The sequence below is a fragment of the Amphiura filiformis genome, chromosome 3 (genome assembly GCF_039555335.1).
Source record: "Amphiura filiformis chromosome 3, Afil_fr2py, whole genome shotgun sequence".
Lineage (NCBI taxonomy): Eukaryota > Metazoa > Echinodermata > Ophiuroidea > Amphilepidida > Amphiuridae > Amphiura > Amphiura filiformis.
The window spans coordinates 64,230,370-64,243,337 of NC_092630.1; the positions used below are offsets into that span (position 1 = coordinate 64,230,370).

The following is a 12,968-nucleotide window of genomic DNA, read 5'->3' on the forward strand; positions in this document are numbered from 1 at the left end:
TAAGTGATTTTATATTTATTTTATCTTAAACACTTAATATTAATTTTCAATTCCATTATCTGTATTCGGTGAAGATAGAAGAAGTGAAGTAAAAATTGAAGAAAACAGAAAGTGCAATGTACGAAATAGAATTGTAATTTTAGAAACCTGGAAGGCATTCCTATTTGAGGCTCATTAGTTCAGGCAGTGAGCATATTGATCTGAAGCATCAAAGGTGGGTTGAATTCCTCAGTGGCTGGCAAGTTTTTATGGCTAGCTTTGCTGTTCGTTAGTAGCCCATTTTGATCGACCCAAGTGACATGACGCAAGCAAGACTTGTCTACAATGGTGTATCTTTATCAAGACTGGTGACGGTAATACAAGTAAAGATGTATATTTGAGAGATATTTGCAAGTATATGTAGGCTACATGGTATTTTTACAGATCCTCCTTTAAAATTCTGCCTTTTACCTATAGGGCATGTCATTGATTTCAAATGAAAACAACATAACAAGAAATTGACCCAGTTACCTGACTGACTGCAATAGAATCAGCTGTCTCCAATAAAGGGTTGAAAATAAATGTTTTCAATTTCAAAAATGCTTGATTTGCAACATTTTGTCACATTTTTGACTGATTTGAGACATATTCAATGGGTATTCTTTTACAACAAGTGCTATTGATGCACAAATGTATATACCTGGCTCATGCTAAATTTATTCCATTGATGAACACACATGCTTAAATTGCAGACTTCTAGGATTTCATTCTGTAAGCAACTGAATCAGATAGAATGAGAAGACTATATTATTGTCTATGCTGTTAGGCACTGAAAAGAATACTCACTTTATTATCATTGTATACTCCCGTATATATACTGTGGGCATAACTGCCCTGTTTCCCAGTTAAAGTGATAACCAGAATTTTTCTGTTTTGTTCAGAGTTAAGTTCATCTCTTCAGGACACAAGTTGATAATAGTGAAAATACCTGGATTAGATAAGTTGTGGGGAGATGTAACAGCTTAATCCTTTATCATATTTCATCATCTTGATTAAATGTATTTTATCCAGACCGAGTCTCTACACAAACATGGGGTTTTCTATCAAATGTTACATGCAATATACCTGCAGCATTTCTTTATAGGCATGGCTATGCAATGTTTCATACTCATAGAGATGTCTTTAGAATTTTGTTGAAAGAAAATAAGTTTAACATTAATAAGTATAGTTTCTTTGTGATGTTACACCTGAAGACCTGAGATCACATGATATTATCAAATCCCTGACAAAATGGGGTCGTATGCATGATACAAAATGTGTGATAATAAAAAGAAACATATGTGTAAATCAGTTGATATTTCAGAAATTCTTATTTTTTCAGTGAGTTTTGCTTTATTCCGTGTTTGAATATGAAAAATGGGAGGAAAAAAAATCAAAATTTACAAATATGATGTACAAAAAAAATAATTCCCATGCAACATATTGCTAAGGGTTGTTCTAAGATACACGATAACAGGGTAAAGGCATCTTGCATAGCTGTGCGAAGTACTACTTCATGCCTCTGTTTTATCCCAATTTGATTAATCCCTAATGTTATCGAGTCAGTTTTCAAACATGGAGCACAGGGAAGCTGGAAAAACAGTACAAATTTTCAACAGCTGATAATGAAATAATGATAGACTTCTTAGTTCTTTTTTTCATGTATTCACTATAATAATTTAAGCATTAGTTGAACTACATATCATTTAACAACTTTAAGCATTTCCAAAGACCTCAATATGTGCAGTATAGACAACTGTGTGTGCAAGTTAACATGCTTTACCTTATAAGGAAATGTGGACAACTTAATCAACTTATCTAGGCTTACGTCATTAGTTTAAAAGACTTTAAAAAGGTTACCTGCAAATTAATGTATAATGTTTCACCATTGGGAAGTGCAAAACAACCATGTAAGTTATCACCCAAGGTTGTCTTAAATTCTAGGCACAGTCGGATGAGGTTCTATTTCAAATAATGTGTTCAAGACATTCAGAGAGAATCATTTTAAAATTATTCATGCTGTTCACAGTAAGTTAGATGTGTAAGACATAGTCACTATATGATCACGAAGCTTGCTTTCCTGTAATTCATATGCATGCTCATGCACCTATATTTAATTATGTAAAAATCAGATTTCATCACACATTCTGATCTCTAGGTATACCCATCACTTATTTTGATAAAAGAAGGGCCCTCATCAGTTTGATGAAAGTTCAGATTTTTAATTTCTTTTTTTAACAAACATACACAATACACATCCTTATAACTATGCAAATGGCAAAATATGGAAGAATTCTAATAATAATATTACATTATTATTCTAAGTCTAATCAGGAAACTTTCCTGGTCTAATATTAAAGCCATAATGTATGATCTTATGATATAAAATTGGTTCATGTTGTGTGTTGGTTTTATTTGGGGGGGGTGTTGCACATGTTCCAACTTACACCTAAATGGAATCAGCCAAATTTGTTGTGTTTGTCTGGTGAACATAGCAATTTTGACATGATGTCATGATGACATGATGTCCACCAAAGAACTCCACCTTATGGCCACAATAGCCAGAAGGGTTTCTTTCACTTTACTTTATTTTGCCCCTTAAAATGGGCAGAAACCTTTCCTGGAAGTTATTGCTAATATTATTTCAGCATTTTGAGTTTATAACAAAATTAAAATTGTGATGGAAATTGTACATTATAGCTTTAAGTCTGTTATTCAAGACTGTCACATTTGGAAAGAAGGAGTTGATGATGGGAATATCTGATGACATTTGCAGGAGATAATGTTTCATGAAAATTGTGAGTTAGCTGTTTTGATTTCCTCAATTCCTGTTAACGTTTATTGATCTGTTCAAATTGACCAATTGGTGAAATAATTTCATGTCACTCACTGTATACAATTATAAAGTAAATATAAATACAGACAATAATATTGAACAGCTTGGTTTCAAAACTCTTTACATCCACTTGAGCAATTTTGAGAAAATATCAAAAAAAGTCATTGATATAAGGGGTTTTGCAACAAAAGCAGTTTTGGCGGGATGCTCATCCTACTCATCAGTCTCATCTCAAGTTGAGATAACGCCATGTTGGATTTCACATTGTAAACACACTGATGGCACTCTTCACAGCTCTCAACTTGAGATGAGACAGACTATAGTATCAATAGTTGACAGCCAGCAAAGTGAAAGAAATTGGATGGAAACAGATTTTCTCTGTGTAGCTGTCAAATTGCACACCTGTGTTGAATGCATAATGAAGAATACTAAATTGCTTTTAATGCCTTCACAACATATGATATATCCCGTTAACAGGCTGTGCATGTATGATACTATATGCTAGCATCAGAGAATCATTTTGTGGGATTTAAACTTGATAAGCATTTCAAATAAATTACATTTGATACACCCACATATAATATCATACTGGCATCAGGGATCTTGTAGGAAGAAATTCATATTGATGTAATATATAAAACATTTAAAAAAATATTATAATGGAAATATTATGATAGATTACTTAACGGATGGAAAGATTAACAAGCTGTATGTTATTTATAAATACCCAAGTATTGAAAGGGAAATAGTGTCCTGTTTATCAATTTAGAGATTAGAGTATTGTTTTGAGACCTAGCCGTATATCTATCGCTTTATATAACATGGCTGAACTTCATACCATTATTTTATGTGAAACACCAAAGAGGAATTCCAAGTTGTTTTTCCTCTGAAAATATAGTGTCTACCATGTTACATCAGGTGATAGATACATGGCTACATCTCAAAACTATACTTTTATTGTCATTATTAAATAGATCAACCCTAAAATTATGTTTGGATGTGATTTATGTCCAATTTTGAGACCATTTTATCAAATTCACTCCTGTGCATGAGTACTCATTCGAAGAGATCATTGATTTAAGGGACACATCTTTTTTGAGTGAAAATCAGCCTGAAAAGAATGAACTTTTATTTCTTTTTAAACTGGCCTCCTCCTTTATTGACTTAAAGAGTTCATCTTGTCAGTGCTCTGAACTAAAGCGTACCCCTGGCAATTTAACAAGGAAAATCCTGTTTGAATAGAGAGCCTAGCCAGGTACAGTCTGTGACAGATTCCTGTTACATCACATCTATGATTGGACCCAAGCATTGAAATGTGCAATTGCACAAATCCAGCATTCAAATATGCAGTTTGAATCCACTGTGGAATAGCATGCCAATAATGAAAGCAAGTCATTCTCTACTACTTGAAAAGGCAATCATTTACACTTCACTATTTTTCTTTTTCTGCTTCATCATTCACGTAAATAGTGCAAATTAAGTGCTGGAATAATGATAATTTAAGCCTTTCTTTAATTATAAGATGTGGATTTTAAAAATAAATTGAGCATTATCTCACTTTAGGGAAGCGTGAAAACCTCTTTGTACAAATGTTTCATACCTTTAAAATATTTGACAAATCTCTGAAGGATGTCTTTTGAGCAAATATCTCTTGGGAATGGGATATATTTCAAAAGACCGAAGACTGCTGATTTAATTTTGTCTCCTGCATTTTGTTTTTAATGAAAACTTGTCTCAGACTCTCAGTTAAGAACTGTATTTCTAATGCAATATTATGCAGAACAACAAAAAGGTCTCTTTGTATAAATTGTAAAATATAAAAATTGAAATATATAAAAAAAAATAATAATAATGGCATTAGCTTCTTTTAAAATCCACAAACTGGTGTTAGTTAAGCAATCAAAGACAAGAACACTTAACCTATGGTGGTGTGTTAACTGACACGTCCCTCGAGCTAAAGATAAGTTTCAAATGTACAAGTAAATGCTATATATGGTTTGGTTGATTTCCTCTGGGCTGCAAATGCTTGTCAGTTACTACTTATATAACATTGAACATTGTGTTTCTAGGAAATGTATGAACATGAAAATGGGATTAAAGTGTTTGTGAATATCTTGCAATGTTCAATTATCTTAGATGGTTAAAATATACCTTGTGGTAAGACCTAAATGTCTGTGTTAAATGTTGTTTTACTATGTTGACTAATTTCAAGCCTAATTTCTTTCAAAATTTCAAAATGTATTTTCAATTTAGCATCAACATTTTTCATTTGCATTTTTGAGAGGGGTTGGTTTACATTTTGTTGTTTTTAAAGGTTCTAAAGTAATAAAAAAACATCATTACAAGAACTTAAAAGTCTTAATATGTCACCTAGCTTTGCCTAAGGTTACAAAGTGCTAACATAAACACAAATATGCAAAAAAACCTTAAAATATATTACGGCAATAATGATGCAATTCAGACAACCAAAATTACATAGTAAAAATTTAATCAGTTAATTAACAAATTAATAGGGCTTGAGATGCTTCTTAAATTGGAAAAATATCAATAAATAGACAGATGGAGGGATGGGGGGGAAGAATAGGAAAAGAAAGAAAGAAAGCTGTATGTCAAATTTGTATTTTAAAGCATAAAAAGCTCAATTTAATATTTACTGTCACATGTTCAATATTGGGAATTCCGTTTGATGTCGAGTGTTTTTAAAAACCCTGACTATTTCAAATGGAATGTTTTCTATTTATAACTTGGGTAAGATCAATGTTGGATTATCAGTGATTGTGGAATAATTCAAACACAGAGGTTAATATGGCAAACTAGACCAGAGTAGAGAGAGATGAAACTACCACCATGCATCCCAAGGGCAACCATGATGTATAACTTAATCAAAATATCATCTTTGTAAGGTCTTTCTAAATCCAACTGCAAGTACTTTCTAGCACTTTCACCCTAAGCATGATCAATGTTGGATTATACAGGAATAAAACCTGGCAATAAATATAAATATGAGGTTATGAAAAATTAGGCCATGCAGGGTATAGTTTGCTTTGAAAACAGACGTAGATGCAAATAAATAACATCCCAGGGGCAACCATGATGAAACATATTATATGCTTATCCAAACTTCATCTTTTTATTAGAAGCTTGTTCTGCAAGAAGATTATTTGTTTGTATCAGTGCTGATATGCTATTTATAATTTATGCTTATTGTGTTTATGGTATGTGTAGTAAAAAATTATATGAACAAATCATCATCATGATCTGCACCTCGATTCTCCTTTGATAAAAAAAGAAAAAATTACTTGAGCAAAAGTATATACACATGTAATCATTGCCGTAGCAAGCAGGCAGCAGGGGAGGCCATGGCACCCCACTTTTTTTAGAGATTTGATTTTTTCTTTATAGGGTTATTTTGATTTTGGCGCATATTTTTATTTTGGCCAGCCCACATTTTGATGGCCGCCCACATATTTTTCAACCTTCGTTATGGCCCTACATGTAACATGGTAATGGTAACTGTTTTCAAGTCAGATTTAAAGCAAATTGCATAGCTCATATTTAGAGCGCCTTTGCATGCACATGTTTAAAAAAATACATCCACATAAAAATGCCACTCTTAGAAAAATGGTTCTAAGTAAAACCTAAAATGGTACTTGAGCAGTCCTGTATGTGGAACCTTAAATTGTTCTAGAAAGCATTGAACAGGGTTCTGGAGAGGTTAAAAAGGTCTATTTTAGTCCTGAAAGGAGTTCTGGAAAGGCCAGAAAGAACCATTTTGGGGTTCTTTCAATTTTAAAGAATTAGAACCTTACATCTTGAGGGCTCTACATACAGGACAGCCAAGAACCTTTCTTTCTAATAGTATGAGTGATATTGCTTCTCAGGTTATATTGGTTTTTGTAGGCCATAGCATTAAAAGGAACTTATCTAGTAGGGCTACTTTAGACGCTTGTTATGGGTAAATTTTATTTCATCGAGGCAAGGCAGTGCTGATCTGCTGTTTAAACACTTTATGGTAAACTGTTTTCAATACGGATAAGCAAATTTCACAACTCGTATGCCCTAGCATGCACTATATAATTTTTGTTTCAAATAAAAAGAATGACATCCACATAGCCTGGAGGAAGAAATAATCACACTGTATCTGATTTTGTGAATGGAACGGAAGCCAGATAAAAACACACACAGCTGCTGAGATACTATATAACCATACTAACCGAATTATACAATTGAATTTTATCTGATCTTTTACAAATATCTGGTGAATATTCCAAGGTGTTTAGCATATGCAGCAGTTATGTGATTGTTCTAACACAGGCAATAATTCAGTGCCATATTGGTGCATATCATCCTCAGGACATCAGAATTAGTACAACCTACAGAATATCCATTATGCTGTTCTAATACAGTAATAACTAGCCCAATGAGGTACCGACTCTGCCATGTTTGTGTGTCACTCATAAAGGGCAAATAGTGTACATCCAGATAATTTTGCTATGATGCACTGGGCAAACTTTCATTCAAAGTGCATTGTTGTTTGCATCATTCTATGTGTAACATGTTGTGCCAAACAAATTGTGCCCTAAGCTATAATATTGAGCAACAATTGTAATGCTCAAGCGTATAAAGATGCAAATTATTGTTCAATTTTGGGCTCTTGCTGAAAAATGCCGCAGGTATCTGCCTTCCATGGGTGAAATACCAAAATGGCATGACATTTTCGAAAAAGGGGGCATTTATTTTAGTCTTTTGAACAACGATAATGCCTAAAAAAATAAGGTAATAGAAGGGGAGCATTTAATAGAGTAAATACAGTGTTTACCATAAAATTACACAAGGGGGGATTTTAAGTTGGTACTCTTTGAGTATATAATCTCTTTTTAGAACTAGCCCTAAATGACCGAAAAAGAAGACCAATACAAAACTAGGAGCTAGCTGCAGAGCCATTTTTTCATAGAGTTCTCTTTTTATAGGAATTCTATAGTAAATTGAATGAAGTTATTTGTACTGTAATTGCTTATCTTCAAATGCAGTCAATTAATTTTGACTAATCAGTTGTCAACATTGACTGCACAAATTGCATAATAATTTACTATACCTAGAAAACTAACAATTTAGCAGTTAAACCTCTCACTTTAAATGATAATATAATATCCCCATTTTGTGTCGACCAACTAAGATGTTCAATTGTATGATGATTTACATCTATCTAGTATTATTATTATTATTATTTCAAAGAACTTATAAAGCGCATTTCCCATGGATCAATGCGCTGTACAAAGAAAATAAAAATACATCAAAAATACACAGTATGGCATTAAGAACAACAATATATCACAGCATGGTAAAATATACTCCTAATTACATCAAAAATTTGAATAAAACAGATATGCGCAGCAATCTGAACCACAATTAAAATAATTAAAAATACACTTGAACCCAAATTGGGACATATATCATTATAAAATACATATTATTATCAAATAGCAATGTTTAAAAACTACACATGGGAGTGAATACCTGCAAACAGGTCTATGAAAATACATAAAAAGACCTAATATTTTGGAAACAGATAGGTTTTTAAAAGTTTCTTAAAGGATTGCACATTAGGAGCCTCGCGCAAATTGGAAGGCAAATTGTTCCATAACCTAGGTCCTTGAAAACTAGTAGTAAATAAACTGAAATCAAATTAAATAATCACTGCAGCTTTTTACGGTCTTTATGCATCAAAATATTATTGCAAAATACACAATATGCTTCCCCTTTCTTCCTTTTAATTGTGCCTTCATTGATGTGAATCAGAATATAACAATGCATATTGCGCAGTATTCATCTTATTGGCATTTATGAACCTCGACGTACGCCGCTCATTTTAATTTCCTGTTCATTTTTTCCTCAGGTAACGCTATTCGTGGGAAGAATTGCCTATAAATGTGCCTAATGGAGTGCCTTGTTGCAGGGGCCATGGACTGAGCATCATAGACCAAGGAGACAAGTACTCTCTGGTGTGCTTCTTGAGGTGGAAAATCAAAGTGGTTAGCCTTAGGCTGAAGTATACAGTTAAAACATTGTACAGTAAAGTATGCAAGAAGAGCTAAGAATGTATGTGAATACCAATGTCAAAATGTTGTGAAAGTATCGTAAAAATGTGCCAGTGTGTATTTTTATCAAGAACTATTGATGATGTGCCTGAATGATGTAAAGCAGTTTATATGTTTGTTTTAGATGGAAAATTGAAAGTTGGTAGCCAATGTTTTCAGTGGTGAAATATAATGATGGCTATTGGCAGGGGTGGATCTGGGATTTTTAAAATGTACAATTACTGAGGGGATGAGAGCCTAAAATTAACTGAAATAGGCTCATTTTGCATGATTTTGCCAATTTGTTAAAGAAGTTTGCAACCCTCGATCTGCTTCCACTGGATACGCCATTGCTTGACAACTGAAAGAATGCACAACTCCAGTCAGTAGATCAGTTAGTAAATTGTGTTTTAATTTATAATCTTGCACTACAGTCTCAAGAAAGACTATAGCAATAACTGAACTGAAAAGTTGGATCAAAAATTAGTTTGATACCAAACCTGGTGTTATAATTCATAGGCCTATATAAAGACAGGCGTGTATGCAGGAATTCGTAGACCGGGGGGCGCACATTAGATCTTAGTCCAAAACAATAATGGCCGCGAAGCGGACATCCCGGAGCGCTTGCGCGACGCAGGGGGGTGTCTGAGGGGGGATGTGCCCCCCTCAGAAGTGAGAAACTTTTACAAAATGAAGACATAAATGAACCCATTTGGTGGACCATTTTGGCCCTCTTATTGTGTAAAATTTTAGTTTGAAAAAGCCGAAAATTTGTGAACGGCCCAATTGAAGACAATTGGACAAGTTTTCACTGTTATTGTATCAATTATTGCTTTATAAATTTTGCAAAAAGAAGGTCCAATTGAAGCCATTTGGTTGTCGATTTTGACATTATGTAGGCCTACAATTTTAGTTAGAAAAAGGTGACATTATTTACTATTACTGTAGGCCTAATTATTAAGTTAGGCCTATTGCTTAAAACATATTACGGCCGTCTGAAAATACAAATTATAGTGAAAACCACGGGGGAACTCCCATATATTTTGACATACGTCATGTGCCCATGAAAAGACCCCGGTATTTTTGGCAAATCCTACACCCAATGACCCCGTTTTTTCAGCAGGCTTATACACTGAATGACCTGAATTGTCATTTTTTGAACAATTGAATTAATCCTGAAATTTGCAATTTCAACGCGCTACTCGCGCATTTTCAGCAAAATGAACGAGTTTTGTCTATTTTGTACTGTAAAATTGGGTAAAAACTCAAAGCTATTTTTTGATTGTCAATGATGTGAAATTTTGGGAGCTCTGAATCACCCCATTTTTGACGTTGCCAACACCCTTTTTAATGAAAATTTCTACACCGATAGACATAGACCCCTAGTTTCATACGCTGGTGGGCACAGGTACGGCACTTTCATATTCGAGTGCTCCCGAGCAGCAACCATTGAGTTTATCCATACGCACGCAGGGGGAGTTGAGGGGGGTGTTCCCTCCTCAGAAGTTGGGAAATTTTGCAAAATGAAGGTCCAATTGAAGCCATTTTGGTGCATCATTCAACAAAAATGGGCCCAAACTCAATTTTCAAAATTTTAATGTTACACGGACTGTTAGGCCTAAAGACGTGAGACTCGCAATTACTATAAAGCACACGGCTAAAGCATGCATGTATTGATTAACTTTGGTGAAAAAATGTGACGGGCCCTGCATATCGGGTGGGCCCGCAGTAGGCCTACTAATATTTTGGGCCGAGGACTCGCCTTCAAGTAATCGTATTTGGGCCTATATTATATTTCCGATCGACCCGCCTGTGCTTTATAGCAGTCATTTTCTCTTCTCTCCTTTCTTTCTTTCATCGTCCCTTTCTCTTCTCCTCTCCTCTCTTCTCTTGCTGAAAAATAACCAAACCCTATGTAGACTTATACTCACGATCGATCCCACTTTGCCCCCCCCTCTCTCTCTCTCTAGATATCTCTCTACCTCTCTCTCTCTCCTCTTTTTCTCCCTCTCTCTCCTCTCTTTCTCCCTCTCTCCCCTCTTTCCCCTTCCCTTTCTCTCTCCTTTTTTTTTTTTTTACCCGGGGGGCGCGCGCCCCCTTCGCCCCTCCCCTGCATACGTGCCTGAAAGAGAAATAGAGAATTTTACTATACTGAAAACAGGCTTTCACCTGGAGAAAAGAAAAATGCTAAAATGAGAAATTGTTTTAAATTAACCCTAGTACCTGGGTTTGCATCAGTTGATTAAGTGCACATATTGTGGTGGTGTTTACAGGGGCTTGCATAAAGAGGGGCACCCCCCCCCCCACACACACACACTTTTTCCAGTCTGGGAAATGTATCCAATTGGGGAATTACCTATTGCGGCAAGCGAACAAGTAAAAAATTTTAGAACAGTTGGTGGAATCGAGACCTGTGCCCCCACCTATGTTTCAGATGGACATTTTATTTTTGTAAAGACCATACATACCAGTGATATACAATCCATAAAAAATATTTGTATAGCCCCCTCTTGAAAACTGGTGCATTGCATGTGTACTTACTCAATTAGCTTTTGCGCAAATTTTATTACAAACTTGAATGCGGTGCTTTTTTTTATTAGACCTTTTCATTTTACATGTAAACTCTATGGAGATGACAATTAAATAAGGCTGTAAAGGGCACTATTACCTTATTTTGAGCCAATCGATGCCATTTTAGGCTCATAAAAAGATAACTGCATACAATTGTGTTACAAAATTCATATCAAATATTATTTGAGCTTGTAAAGAGGGGCTAGTCGAAACAAAAAAAATGTCCTATACCTGAGTGGTTATGAAACAAAGATGCCCCTCCCCTACTTCGCACACCACTAGGTGTTTCAGCAACTCAAATTGTCACAATTCTATAAAGCTTTAAAGATTTACCTTTACCAATGTCACATGTATATATGTAAGGATTTTTATATTTTTATTTCTTCCTCTTTCAAAAATATATGTAACTGATAACATTTGATTGTGTGGTATACATGGTGAGTCTCAAGATATCAAGGAAAAATATGTATAGAATAGAATTTAAAAGCAAGGAAAAGTAATGTTGGATTTGTTGCAGTAAAATCAAAATCACACTTTCACAGTATCACTTCATGCATAGACGTATAAAAACAGTCCAATGATTACTGTTAAGCTGTATTAGTTCTGTATAAATGACTGGTTAATTATAGTGGAGCCATGGGATTTTTAAGATGGTCTGACAAATGTAGTATATTACATGGCCTTGCTGACTGCAAAGTCAATATTACCTGGGGGAGGAAGGGGCACACTGGGTATGTGTGCTTGCACTGGGCAACAGTATGTCATCTATGATCTGTGTATTTCAATGACAATTATATATCTGTGAATTTTATGACTTTATTGTGGACATTATGTGTATTGCATTGCACATGGAATTATTTTTAATTCAACTGGCATGGCATTGTTCAGCTGAATTGAAAAAAAAAGTATTATTTCATTATTTAAATGATTAGATTTGATATTGAGAAAATATTTTATTTCCACAGCACATTGTTGTTGCCAAATCAAAGGTCAGTGCACACCTGTTTTGAATGGGTTTACTTTGTGCAAAAATCCAAGATAATTCTAACTTGTGTAAGTAAATCCAGTAATTTAACAACACTTGCTATCTTCAGTAGACAGCATGGAGTTTCTGCTTTAATTGTAATAGATAGCAAAATGATAATTGTTATCTACCTACAGTATTATAGTGGGGTAGATCATTACTATGTATTATCATGATTATTTGTGGTCATATGCCATACTAGCTTTAATTATTGTTTGTTTATTTAACCAGTCATATATTTTCAGAAACAACATAAATAGATAATATAATATGATGTCAGCCATGGAGAACATTTTGGGGTATTGCAGTCTTGGCTGACAACACGTGGAAATTAAAAATAAATATGCATTTATATTACTTCTGTGACATAATTGGTGCTTTGAGACATGAAAGTATTACTAATTTACCCAGGCCTGTAGCCAGAGGGTGCAGTGGGGACAAT

General features: G+C 34.4%; 1 protein-coding gene across 3 annotated transcripts in view; it reads left to right on the forward strand.

Annotated features, from left to right (window-relative positions):
* Positions 1-9,653, forward strand: part of LOC140148949 (uncharacterized) — a 49,067-nt gene extending 39,414 nt beyond the window's left edge. For 2 of the 3 annotated variants that reach the window (XR_011858541.1, XR_011858542.1), the window contains one exon: positions 8,751-9,649. The gene's annotated coding sequence lies outside the window, so the exon portion shown is untranslated. Of the gene's footprint in view, positions 1-8,750 lie in introns of all 3 variants that reach the window. The other variant, XM_072171062.1, reaches the window with a different exon arrangement.
* Positions 9,654-12,968: the final 3,315 nt, after the last annotated feature.